A 14,541-nucleotide genomic window follows, 5' to 3' on the forward strand; every position below is an offset into this window, starting at 1 on the left:
GCGGTAACAACCTACCACCTTCCCTTGGGTTCTGCAGACTCAAGGGTCATCTTTATTTTAACCCCCCCCCCCGGGCCAGTGCTCCTCTAAGTGTTGGTCCAAACTAGAGTTCTTTGCAGCGCCCCCTCAGGGAAACTCGAGGTTTGGTTTTAGCTGTACGGAGCGCTCATCCGGTGTGCCCTGAGAATGAGATATGTGCGGCTCCTATCAGGATTTGTCGGCACATCGGGCGGCTTTGCTGGTTTAGTTTTATCATTGTCGAGATGTCTTGTAACCGGGATGCCGAGTCTGATCGGATTGTCTTGGGAGAAGGAATATCCTTCGTTGACCGTGAGAGCTTGTGATGGGCTAAGTTGGGACACCCTGCAGGGATTTGAACTTTCAAAAGTCGTGCCCGCGGTTATGGGCAGATGGGAATTTGTTAATGTCTGGCTGTAGAAAACCTGAAACTTAACTTAATTAAAATGCATCAAATGCGTGTGTAGCTGTGATGGTATCTTCTCGGCGGGGTCTGGGAAGTGAACACGGTGTTGGAGTTATGCTTGAACGTAAATAGTCTAGGATCACTTCTTGATCATAGATTCTCGACCGTGCTTTGCCTCCTCTTCTCGCTCTCTTTTGTGTAAGTTAGCCACCATATATGCTAGTGCTTGCTGCAGCTCCACCTCATACGTTTACCCTACCCATAAGCTTAAATAGTCTTGATCGCGAGGGTGTGAGATTGCTGAGTCCCCGTGACTCACAATTTACTTTCAAAACCAGCTTGCAGGTGCCGATGATTCCGTGCAGGTGACGCAACCGAGCTCAAGGAGGAGCTCGATGAAGATCGTGTGCGTTGAGTTGTTTCATTTCTAGTTGATCAGTAGTGGAGCCCAGTTGGGGCGATCGGGGATCTGTAGCATCAGGGGTAGCCTTCTTTTATTTTGGTTCCGTAGTCGGACCTTGTTTGTATCTGTATGATGTAATGCTTTATTCTTGTATTGTGTGAAGTGGCGATTGTAAGCCAACTCTGTACCTCTTTCTTATTCAGTACATGGGATGTGTAAAGATTGCCCCTCTTGCGACATGCCTACAATGCAGTTATGCCTCTAAGTCGTGCTCCGACACGTGGGAGATATAGCCACATCGTGGGTGTTACAAGTGCCCTGGACACCGTCTACAAATTCCTCAGATCTTCGTCCACACCTCCGACAGCCACCTCTGCCTCAACTGCTTCAGCGACCAACCCAATGATGCTGAGGTCGACACGGCCACAACAAAGAGGTTGTACACTTGTTGCATCAGTTATTACTATACATTCATGTCGATCCATTAGGGCTATTTTGGTTTGACGGAAAAACATAGCAATATTGAATTTTCCAATGGCACTCTACTATTCAATTATTCATGCATTTTGTTGAAAGGAATGAAGAAAAACATCCAGCTGGACCTACTTTTCAAAATCCTATGCATGAAAACAAGACCAAGTGCATTAGTGGCAGAATAACATTCTGACTATACACGCTTTCATATGGTTTCACTTTATTTTGGCCATGTTTCTTTGCATTCCTCTGCTCTTCCAATTCCTGTAAACCAAACACCCAAGTTGACAGAAATCCTGTGTTTACAAATGCTCTGTTTACCATGTGCATTCCTATCCTATTCCGGTGTTTTTCCTATCCCTGCGTTTTTAGAATCATGCAAGCCAAATGAGCCCTTACATAATTACTTCAGTTATAGGTAGGTGTCGAAGGGAACTTTGTGTGGTTTGTCCTGCTCCTGCCGCGACGTCGTCCACCTCGTCTGAGGTGCTCCATCGACAGAAACATCCACCAAACCAGACACCACGACCCCTGACCGTCCTTCGCCGCCTCAGATCTCCTTCCCTGCCATCGGCACCCACGCAACGGCATCACCATCATCGACTCAGCAGATCAACCTGAGGAGTACATGGGTCCATAAGAGAGGTCGCACTCTTTTGATTCTGCTTATGTTATGCATTGCTTAAAATTACCTGCTACTTTATCATCCTGTTCACCTCTTGGACTCCAAGTCAGGTCCAAATTAATCTTCAAACTTGAGTTCTAAATTAGTTGTGGGGCACATATCAAGGAAGCAATGAATAGTATCTCTGTCTAATATCTGGTTCACCTAGGGTATGGCTATGTTGTTCATCTTGGGTGGGAAACAAATAGTAAAGCAATCATCATCTGTCTTTTTATTAAATTAAAGCAATCATCAGCCTGCTATCATTATGTTTGGATCCATCCACTGGTTGTTACCATCACTCTAAATTTCCGCATGCTCTCCTTACATAATCTCACCATATTTTTTCGTATGCATGTCAGATATTGTACACAGTCATGCTGAACATGTAGAGAAAAAGAGAAGAGTTTTGCACGGCAATACAATGTCATGCATACATCGCTCCATAGTGGGTTCAATGGCAAACCCTCCCCACCCCTCTCCAGATTGTAATCCATAGGAAGATATCTATTCTGAGGTGGATTCAGACGCCGCTGACCATTCCTATTTATGCACCAAGGTGTTTGCTCTACCTTGGCATGATGATGTTAGTCATATCATGCATATGTTGCCTTGTAGTGCCTACTCTTGATATCATATATGTCATCTGCTTAGTTTAGGCGTGTTCTGTAATGCCACCTGTTTACTTTCTATATCATATATGGGAATTGTGCAGTCTCATCTCTTCTAGCCAGCCATAATATACGTGAAATGTGCAATGCCATCCTATTTAACCAGGCATCATATATTTGAAATGATATCTTTCCCATCCTTTTCTTCATTACATTTCCATTTGTCGACAATGTTTGTACATTAAACTACTCTTCTTGTGAATCAGCCATTTGGGTGGGAGATTGAAAAATCTAGAGTGAAAACAAGGCCTTCAGAGCAGACAGTGCTACCTGTCAAAGCAGATCTCTTGTTGGGTCCTGATAGGTCCTCAGAGATGGATTCAGAGACAGATGACCAGTCCTATTCTCCCACCGAGGTGTATTCTCTAACTTGGCATGGTTATACTGCTCATATCATGCATATGGTGTCTTGCATTGCATAGATTAGAAATCATATACACAACATTCAACACGATGTTCTTAGTTCAGACATCATATCTAATGCCCTCTGTTTAGCATATAAATCACATATGTGAATTAAATGATGCGATCCTAATTACTTAGATAACATGTAGGTGAATTTTGTCATGCGATCCTGTTTAGTTATTTATCATATCTTTGAATTATGTTATGCTATGCTATCCAGTTTAGATAGACATCATATATGTGAAATTATGTCATGCTATCCATTTTAGTTAAACAATATACATGTCAACTATTTCATGACCTCTTTTTTTCACACTATCTATTGCATCTGTCTCTCATACAATGTCTGTACATTCAACTATGTTTCCTGTTTATCAGCCATTTGAATTGGAGCGGGTGATGCCAGCATCTAGCGGACTAAAAACATAGTCTTCAAATAAAATAGTGCTACCTCTTGGTGGAGATAGCACCCTGGTTGTACATGCACGAGAACCAGCCCTACCACACATAACCCAAACTCTCGCAGATTGTACCCCTACTGCGATGGACAGAGAACCAGCTTCACCCAATCTAACCCCACCCCAGCAGATAGTAACCCAGTTCCTGTTGACATAGCACCATCCCCACCATAGAGCTCCCAAACAAGAGCAGTTAGTAAGGCAGCTCTAGTGCCCAAAGGGCTAGTGCTAACACGGCGAACCCCAACTCCACCAGTTAGTACGCCTATTCCTGTGGAGGAAGCACAACCAACTAGTCGTAGTTTAGCATCTATTGCATTTGATGTTGTTAAATCATATGTGCGTATCTTCCCATCTTGGAAATATTATACTGTAGATGAAGGAAAATGCCAGTTGCAGGTGTTTGTCCAGGAGTTATGTGTAAGTAATGTTATTCATGGCAATTACTTTGCTTTGTCCCATACATCCTACCTCCATGATGGTTATAATACAGAAAATTTTCCCATTTTTCTCTATAGAGAAGGACCGATTTGGAAACTCAGATGAGGTAACCTGTGCTAATACCTCTGCTATCTTCAAGAATGCTTGGTGGCAGTATCGGAATTACCTGAAGAAAACATACTTCACCGGCAAAGAAACTCATCCAATCCCCTTACATTCTCCTGAGAAACTTTGACTAGATGATGACTGGGAACACCTTGTTCTGTACTGGTCCCGAACCAAGAATGTGGTAAGGTCTATGAGCTCATTTTCTAATTTTAAGTACTATATTCTTGCGTCTTACTATACTCTTTTCATGTAGAACAAGTGCCTAAACCTGAAGAACAACTGTTCTAATTTAAGATTCCATCCCTATCATAGTTCAAAAAAGTGCTAGGCATTAATTGTGTGTTTTGCCACCGCCATGCACTTTACTGACCAAAGCGCATGCTTATGCGCAGTTATGCACAGATTAAGCGTAGTTATGCGCAATGCATTTCTCCAACGCCTAGAGCCTAGGCACGCTTAAGCGCTCGCTTAGGCGCACCTTTTTTAACTATGATTGCTATCGTGCATACTGCTTTGCTCTTGTATCACTGTATTTTCTCATACAAACTTATTTTTAAATTGAAGGATCCAATCGAAACTGCAATGGCATAGCAAGTATGTTCACGCATGTTTCTTTAACAGGCTTGCTCTTATCAATAGCTCTGTTGATTTCAATTTCAATTGTGTATACAGTTGACTTCTCATATCATGCACATTACTAGCATCACAACAAATCCAATAGTGTTGTTGTACATGTAGATCTGTGGTGCCCATCTGAAATCTTGTTGTGCCGTGTAGTTTCCCACACTTTGTATTATTTCACTGCTGCTTTGTCTTGAACTGATATGATTTGAACCGTGTCTCTATTTTGATTTGGCAAGACAATGCAGCGACCATAGGACATAGATATATGTTTGGTTGATGCTTTTATTATGTGCTAGTACTTGGCAATAGAAGACTTGGTAGTTTAATCCTGTCCACCTTACTAATGAACTGGTTCACCGAAATGAGTTTCATATACTAGTACTTGCTAAACTGTTATGAGTCTGCTTGTTTCTTCTTTTATAATGCTGACAGAATATTGGGGAAGAGTGCCTTATTAAGGAATGGTAAAGGAAGTAATGCAGATAAGGTTCAGGATAGTGACACATCCTTGTTGGTCTCCAACAAATTTGATAAAACAACTAAGGAAGACTATCTCGAAGACAATGAGACAACCCCAAACTCCTGTCTTGGTTTAGTGTTGGAGTTATTAGCCACTACCGCTTGCACAAGCTATTCAAACTCACTATCTGAATCAGTTCGGTTTCTTAAGTCTGAACTACAAGCTGAAAGACATCGATCAGCTGTGCTGCGACAAGAAGCGGAAGGACTGCGGAAGTCCCTGGAGCATTCAGATGCATACTTTCTGGTGCAACAGCAAGTGTTGGAGGATTTTAGCGCCAAACAGGACAAAGCTAATAAGCTTGCTAAGCTTATTGCCAGCATGGTGGATACCATGTTTCTTGAGCTCTTCTGAAGTTGTTTCAGTTATGCTCTTGTTTTGCTGCCGCGTTTATTTGCACTGGTGGCCAATTTTGACGACCAGTGTATGTAATATGCTGCTTTGTTCCCTATATTTGTACTGGTGGTGAACTTTGAAGCCTAGTGGATGTAATATGTGTAATAGCGGTAATAGGCTAGTGTTAATTGCTTGTTGATGCTCTGTTTGGTGTTCACAAAGAAAAGCTGAATAGAGGATCAAATAATACCTGTAGGAGTCTAATACAAGTATGTCGATATGCGTATGCAGGCTTCGCTGCTGACCTCTGCCGCACTAACTGCGGAGGTCGCCGCATTGAAGTAGAACCTTGAGCGGTCCGAGAAAGAGCTCGGTCTTGCCAAGAGGCAGCTCGAGGAGAACAAAGGTAAGTAATACCTTGTCTATATATATATATATATACATCCGGTCTATTCTGATAATATTATCAGAATAGTTATTCTGATAACACTTCCGCACCGCGCGCTCAATGCAAGTGCATGTCATTGTTTGAACCAACTGTGCTGCAGTACTCACACGAGTGAACTTCGTGTCGAAAAAAAACTGCACGCAGTGTTTTTACGGTACTGTTTTCGCTCAAATTTTTAAACCGTTTATCGGAACGAGGCGTATAATATACTGTTGAAAAGCTATTGATTAGGCGCAACTTCGCCATGTTGAACACTTTTCGAGATTCCTCTCGGTTTAAGAGCAGTTTCAAAAATGGTGCGGCGGATGACAAGTGGCAGCGAGCGTATTTTCGTGATTTTTTCTAAACCACTCATAAAAATAAGGCAAATGATACGCCGTTGGAAAGATATCGTCGAGGCTCATCTTTTTCATATCTAATATTTTCTCTAATTCATTACGGTTTAAGAGCAATTTCGAATTTACTAAATCACGGAATTATGTTTTTTTGAAAATTTTGCAATTTTTGGTAGTGTTTTTGCTCTAGTTCTTGAACCGTTTGTCGAAACGAGGCGTGTAATAAGTCGTTGGAAAGCTATGGACAAGGCGCAACTTTCATATGTAGAAATGGTTTTGAGATTCCTTATAGTTTTAAATTCGTTTTAAAAATCATGCGGGAGACGACGAGTGGCAGCGGCCGTTTTTCACGAAAATTTTACAAACCGGTTGTCGAAATGATTCAAATTATATGCCGTTGGAAAGATATCGATGAGAAGCAACTTTTTCATGTAGAACACTCTCTCTAATTCTTTACAGTTTGAGAGCAGTTTTAAATTTACCGAAATGCAGACACTCTGTTTTTCGCGACACCCAAATCGACGTGGGTACTTCATCCGACTGAAAACCGCACTGCATCGGACGAACAACTGCACTTCATCGAAAAAACAAGTGCACTGCATGATTTCTTTTTTGTGGGACGTAATTTTTCCTAAACGAGGTGGAGTGCACTTCATGTCGAGTGTTGGTGAACCACAATACTATGAAAAGTGAACCTCGAGACTACCGTAAGCAAGTCGTACTGCATCAGACAGAAAACCTCACTTATTTAGACTAAAAAACACACTTCATTGGACACATAAGTGCACTGCATGATTTATTTTTTGTGGGACGTAAATTTTCTTTTTTTGTGGGACGTAATTTTCGCAAACGAGGTGGAGTGCACTTCATGTCGAGCATTGGTAAACCGCAATACTATGAAAAGTGAACCTCGAGACTACCGTAAACGGGCCGCGACACTACCGAAAGTGAACCACATGAGTTTTTTCCAAACTCAATTTTTATGTGCATAGACCGCGCGAGTGGACCGCGGGGACTGAGCGAGTGAACTACATATAATGAAAAGCGAACTTCATTGAGATATATTTACCAAGCAAACCATGGAGGAGTATTATAGCAAACTGCATGAGACAACAAAGTGAGCTTCAAAGTTTACTTATAAAAAGACGGGCAACCACACTGTAATGGCGACACAGGGAACTTCACACGACGACGAAGTGCATTGCCGCACCACTACTCGCGTCGAGCGCATGGACTACAACAAAAATAGTAACCTGCTCAACACACACACACATACTCCAATACAAAACAATATCCTTTGCAATGGCAGCACCCAGCTGAACGTGCCACAGGTAGAGAATTACATCCCTGGACGCCGTCCACTTTTGTATGTTCTCCATCCTAAGAAAACAACAAAAAATGAACCGAAGAGAAATAGTGAGTGGACTGTGTGTGTGAATAACAAATTATAATGAGGTACCATTTTTATAGATAGCTAGTGTACTGCATGATGAACTTTGAATTACTATAAAAGGATGCCGCCGGCCACCCTGTGGCGAACAACAAGGAGTGGAGGAGAGAGCTGCATCCTGCAGGTGAGCGTCATGGCTCACATGCCCGGGCGAGCTGCACGCTGCACTTCTTCGCACTGCAATACCCGCCGTCCCAACAGTGGACTGCACGCACGAGCACGAGATTCACCCAGTACTGCGCTGTCCCGTGGGACGTACTTCTCGTCCTCGTGGCCCGAGCTGCACGCGACGTACGCAGCGGCCATCACTGATAGGTGCGCTCGAACGCAGACAAGGACGAGAACAAGGGGAGGAGCAGGACTCCGGCTCTCCGGCGGCGGCGCTGCCGTTGCCCTCCTTGGGTGCCTCCCAGGCGGCCATGGTTGTGCTTCAGAGTCATCATTGAGGAGCCCTGGAGCTCGAGCTCGAGAACGGCGAGCCTCATGGGAAGAGAAATGCATGGAGTGGACGGGCGCACCACAGCCGGATCTAGCACGCACGGGATCCACTTGCCACGGATCCAGTGGCCCCGGCGGCCGAATCCGGCGCGAGACAGGCCACGGAGATCGCTGGAATCCGGCCAGAGGAGAGGGGAGGCTCGTCGGTGATGGAGACGAACTCCACAGCCGCCCAAGGAAAGATGTGGGCTGGTTGCTGCACCCATGGCCGTCGCGGTCCATTCTGGTGGTTTCAAGGCATGTCGGGGGCCGGTGGTGGCCGGATCCGGCGGTTGAGGCCGCGCCGAGTGGCCGTGGTGGCCGGATCCGGTGGTTGAGGCCGCGCCGGGGCCTGGTGGCGGTGGATCTCGCCATTGTTTGGGGTGGCACGGGAGAAAGAGGGGGAGGGTGGCGGCTGGCGCCTGGCGTAGAAGGTGGGGCGCGGGGTTGGGGGAAGGTGCAGCACCGGGGGCGGTGGTCTGGAAAGGTAGAGGAGTGGGGGCACGGCAGCGGCCGATGGGAGGGGGTTGTGGGCACGCCGGCCGTGGGAGGTAGTGAGCTAGGTTGGGGCGTGTCGGGCGAAGGTGGAGGGGATAGACACTGGGAGTCATGCGTGTGTAGGTGGTGGTCGGTGGATCCGTTTGCCTCTGTCTGTGGTGCGATTCGGGAGGTGTTATCAGAATAAGAAGTTTTGGTGTTATTAGAATAGACCCACTCAGGGGCGGAGCCAGGATTTGGATATAGGGGGGGCGAAGAAGCAAGGATCAAGTCTCACACTCACGAACATACATTTTTGAGTAACATCACATGTATAATTTGTCTTAGTTATACAAGTCGCAATAATAAATGTTGTGTATTTCGCAAAAAAAAACAATAAATGTTGTTAGACTGTTTGTTTAAATTTAGCTATGCACACATTTATCTATAAGATTATAAAAGTTACACCCTCAGTCCCATATTAAGTGTGGAGAGAGTAATAATCTGCATTATTCTTAATTCCTCTCAAGGTTAAACTAGATAATATTTTATAGCTAAATGGAAGAATAGATAAATTAGATCTATATCTCATCTCAGTAGTTGTAGTAATTAAGTATTCTTATGAATTAAGTTATTTAAAATTGGAGCATCAAAGAGTAGATTAGCTGTATGTATGTACCTTAAGAAACGATAGCCAGAGAATTCTCTTAATGGCGCCATCTGCGTGGGGAATGCCGGCGACGGCAAAAAGAGGCCGCCGTTGCAGGACTACTAAGTGGACAGATTATAAAATATAGATGCTCACAGCAGGTCTCCAATCTCTTGGCGTCCCTTCGTCTCCGTGTGCTCGTATGTGATTGTGGACGGCGGCGAGGCGAACGGCAGCAAGTGGCCACGAGAAGTGCACTAGACCTAGAATCCCATATAGCAGCGAGACGCAGATACACGGTCGATCTGATCGGATGCCGATCTGATGATTCTGATTGATGGCAGGGCAAAACAAACGGCACAGGGCAAAGCCACGATGGCACATGGGCTGGGCTTTTAGTTCTGTGCGTTGATCAAGCTTGGGCCAATTAAGTTAATTATTACTCTCGGCCATTAGCACAGCAACAATACGTACGTAGATAGTACCACACTCTTCACTGAAAGTTGTTGGGGTGCGATTGGTTGGGGGGTGTCTAGCCCCTGCTCGTACCCCCTGTCTCCGCCCCTGGACCCACCCTATATATATATATAAAGATGCGGTTGCAAAACAATAGGATCATCATGGATGTTCCAGGGGCCACAACCGAAGTGGCGACCCTGAAGCAAGCGCTGTTCGAGGCCGAAAACAAAGCGGCCAAGGAGCATACCGAACGGGAAAAACAAGAGGCACGGGTTGGCGAGGTGCAGCAAGAGCTCCAGGCTCTCGTGAAGAAGCACGAGACTTTGGAGCTTGACTCAAAGACGTGAGAGTCCGAGCTTGCCACGGCCCTCGAGAGCACAAAGCATGCCAAGGATGAAGCCCAAAAGGCCCTCCAGGAAATTGAGGCGATGAGGAAGATAGCGGCGGGTAAGGCATTCATTATACAAAGCAAGCATGTGAAAGTAAATTACTTATTACTTACCTGGGTCCGGAGCTCTCCAGGAGCATTCGCAGATTTGCCCCGCAGCGTGTCGGATGCCGCAAAGTACTATCGGGCCGAGGAGGGAAGCTCGACGGAGAAGTTGTTTTGGTCTCAGTATGCTGGGATCGAACACCCGATGCCTGTGAGCGACCAACTGAAGCAACTGGTCGAGCTGCACAAGGCGCCCGAACAGGCCATGAGGGGCCTTATAGTCCGGATGTGTCCTGGCAACTCCCTTCCCAACAGCTACTTCGGCTTGGTGGGGTGGCTTGTGGATGCCTGCCCACGGCTGGAAGTCATAAAGCGGTCCGTCTGCATCGAAGGTGCACGCTAGGCTTTTGCCCGTGCGAAGGTGCACTGGGCCAAGATGGACGTCGGGAAGCTGGTGAAGGAGGGGCCACCGCAGGGCAAGGAGCATCGCCACCCTGAGATGTATTATGAGGGTGTCCTGAAGGGTGCCTGTCTTGTGGCGGACGAGTGTGCGAAGGATGTAATTTTTGAATGAACTTGCTCGTGTGATCCTGTATTATGAAAACTTGTTCATGCAACGCTTGTTTGAATTTAAAATATTACCTTCTGTGCGGCTGTTTATCAAATCTGAGAGATGGCCAGTCGTCGGCTTCTGCCCCCATGCCACGAGTGCTGGGGTGTTTGGGATAAATCTGAGCACTCTTTTCCCCATTGTTGGGTTCTTCGAGGGAGGTGCTCAGTGCAACGAACAAGGCAATCAGACTATAATGCTTTATCACTCTCACTTAGCCATAGAAGTCTACAATTTTAAATTTCGGTGAAGCCTCTAGTATTCGGAAGGCCGAATTCGGGGCGCTATACATGCCTAAGCCGGACAAAGCCGACTCCCCGCCCTAAGCGGCATAAGTCTTTAGGGACTCGAGACCTCTCAAACAGCGACCAGCTCATGCCTTATCATGACAGTCAGTTCTAGCTTTCTCTACTGAGGTGCTTGCCCAGATGAACCGGGGCACAATCGCAGTAGTTCTCCCAGTGCCACCTTAGCCGATATAGCGGAACGTAAGGTACCAAAACATGGGAGCCGAGCAAACCCAACTATTGACCCAAGACATGATTCAGAGCTGATGCATATAATGCTATAAGTTCGGGGTGCCGCACTATCAAAAGTGTTCGGACTTCTCACGCCGTATTATGGGGTACGTTTAAGCCCCTGGCGTATTAGCCGTACCAGAGTGTACGGGTGCTGAATGTCATGAATGAACATATATGTAAAAAAGAATAGAGAATGCGGTAATAGTTTAGTGCAATGCATTGTTTATTCGAAAAGGTGCGTCGAAGTAGAATGATACAAGTAGTGCGATAAGCAAAAAGTAGGACTATTTGACATGTCCCATCCAAGGGCAAGCTGAGGAATGGTATTTAAAGCAGGTATTTCACTCGTTATTAGAGACCACCTGGGAGTTCATGGTGCGACGTAGCTTTCTGCCTCCTTGGTTGTTGTATCGTGTGTCCAGCAATCGTACTGCTGGACGGGGTTTACAGAGAGTAAAGTCCTGAAAGAGAGAAAAAAATAACAAAGCAGGAAGCCCCTAGTGTGGTTGAGCCGCGTTTTGGGGTGTGTCGTAGTCGTGCCCCCCTCCCCACGTATGCCCATGGTATTTTCAACGCGTAATTATGTATGCGTGGCACGGATTTTGCCATTTGGCTGGGACTGGGGTGGGGGCCGCATTGCTATGCAGGCTCGGAACGTGCCAGGCGGTCTTTTTGCAGATTACTCCGGGCACGCTTGACGCTTCCCGAGTGTTTAATCGCCAAACAGGTTGATTGCCTTAAGAGGCTGCTTTGTGCTTCTGCTGCGAGGGCTGTAGTGTGCTCCTCCATGCGGAGTGAGCGCTCTGTATTTCCATTGACTTTGATGACCCCCCGAGGTCCTGGCATCTTGAGCTTGAGGTATGCATAATGCGGTACCGCATTGAATCTCGCAAATGCAGTTCGCCCAAGCAGTGCGTGATGGCCACTGCAGAACGGGACTATATCGAAGATTAACTCCTCGCTTTGGAAGTTATCCGGGGATCCGAAGACCACTTCTAGTGTGACTGAGCCTGTGCAATGGGCCTCTACACCTGGTATGACGCCTTTGAAGGTCGTTTTTGTGGGTTTGATCCTTGAGGGGTCTATACCCATTTTGCACACTGTGTCCTGATAAAGCAGGTTCAGGCTGCCGCCGCCGTCCATAAGGACTCGAGTGAGGTGAAATCCGTCGATGATTGGGTCTAGGACCAGTGCAGCAAATCCGCCATGATAGATACTAGTGGGGTGGTCCCTGTGATCGAAGGTGATCGGACACGAGGACCATGGGTTGAACTTTGGGGCGACTGGCTCCAACGGATATACGTCCCTTAGTGCATGCTTCCGCTCCCTCTTGGGGATGTGGGTTGCGTATATCATGTTCACCGTCCGCACCTGTGGGGGGACTCTTCTGTCCTCCGGTGTTCGGCGGCTGGGGCTCCTCCTCGTCATTGCTATGTAACCCCTTATCTTTGTTTTCGGCATTTAACTTGCCGGGCTGCTTGAACACCCAACAATCCCTGTTGGTGTGTTTAGCTGGCTTGTCGGGGGTGCTGTGTATTTAACACGAGCGATTGAGTATACGGTCCAAACTGGACGGGCCCGGAGTGCTTCTTTTTTATGGCTTTTTCCGCTAATCGGGTTTAGAGCCTCTGAGTCCGGCATTAACTATTGTATCCTCGGTATCGTCGCTATTGATGCGGCGCTTGTGTTTGTTGCGACGTGACCTGCCATTGCTATCCTTGGTATCTGAAGTACCATGGTTCTTCGATATGTTATTGCTGCGAGCCAACCAGCTGTCCTCTCGCGCGCAAAAGCGGGTCATGAGTGTCGTGAGGGCTGCCATAGATTTCGGCTTTTCCTAGCCAAGGTGCCGGGCGAGCCACTCGTCGCGGATGTTGTGCTTAAAAGCTGCTAGGGCCTCTGCATCCGGACAGTCGACGATTTGATTTTTCTTTGTCAGGAACCGTGTCCAGAATTGCCTGGCCGATTCCTCTGGCTGCTGAATTATGTGTCTCAAGTCATCGGCATCTGGTGGTCGCACATAAGTGCCCTGGAAGTTGTCGAGGAATGTGGCTTCCAGATCTTCCCAACAGCCAATGGATTCTACTCGCAGACTGTTGACCCAATGCCAAGCTGGTCCTTTGAGTTTGAGTGGGAGGTATTTGATGGCGTGTAGATCGTCACCGTGGGCCATGTGGATGTGCAGGAGGAGGTCCTTGATCATACCGCAGGATCTGTTGTGCCGTCGTATGATTCGATATTTACGGGTTTGAAACCCTCTGGGATTTGGTGATCCATTACTTCGTGTGTGAAGCATAGGGGGTGTGCGGTGCCTCTGTACTGGGCTATATCGCGACGCAGCTCAAATGAGTCTTGTCCACTGTGTTTGGCCCACCCGGATTTACTTTTACTGTATCCGGCGCGACGGTTATCGTCTCGCGTAGTGGCACGCCCTTGTGATCCGTAGATCGATCTTGCGTGTTTTGCTTTGTCCTCCGGTACGTCTCGCAGGTCTAGTGCATTTCCCCGTGCCTTGACATTTTTATTTGAGTGGCGTCGGGGTGCGGGCTGAGCTTTTGGCTGAAATGCCTCTCTGTCGCGGCCACGAGGTGGCCGATCAGCCGCGTCATACGCTGGAGATGTAGGTTTTAATGCTTCCTCCTCTAGTCGGGGTAGGAACCTGCGCTTTGGGTAACTCTTGGAGGGGCGTTCGAGTTCATATTCCTCGGCCGCAAGGACTTCAGTCCATCTGTCAGCTAGTAAATCTTGATCAGCTTGAAGCTGCTGTTGCTTTTTCTTAAGGCTATTTGCCGTGGCTATAAGCCGGCGCTTGAAGCGCTCTTGCTCGACGGGATCCTCAGGCACGACAAATTCATCATCGTCGAGGTTTGCCTTGTCTTCGGAGGGAGGTGTGTAATTATCATCCTCCGCCTCTCCATCTGCCGCTCTCTCTGGAGAGCTGGCTTCTCCATCCTCCTGCTCTAAATCTTGCTGGAGGGGATTGTCGTCATCTTCGGCACTGTCCGGAGTGCTATTATCTCATGTGTCGGTATCACCGCTTTTGCCTTGGCGAGACTTAGAGCGGCGCCGCTGACGTCGGCGCTTGGGTTGCTTCTTGGAGGGGTCATTATCTGCTGACCCATCGCCATTGCCTTCTTTGGGTGTGTCCACCATA

At 47.0% G+C, this 14,541-nt stretch overlaps 1 long non-coding RNA gene across 1 annotated transcript; it reads right to left on the bottom strand.

Annotated features, from left to right (window-relative positions):
- Positions 1 to 7,419: 7,419 nt before the first annotated feature.
- Positions 7,420 to 8,864, bottom strand: LOC119272206. The gene is made up of 2 exons (XR_005134711.1): positions 7,817 to 8,864; positions 7,420 to 7,691 (listed from the first exon to the last, which is right to left on the bottom strand). It is a non-coding gene; the product is annotated as an uncharacterized LOC119272206 (long non-coding RNA).
- Between the last annotated feature and the right edge of the window lie 5,677 nt (positions 8,865 to 14,541).

The sequence above is a fragment of the Triticum dicoccoides genome, chromosome 3A (assembly GCF_002162155.2).
Source record: "Triticum dicoccoides isolate Atlit2015 ecotype Zavitan chromosome 3A, WEW_v2.0, whole genome shotgun sequence".
Lineage (NCBI taxonomy): Eukaryota > Viridiplantae > Streptophyta > Magnoliopsida > Poales > Poaceae > Triticum > Triticum dicoccoides.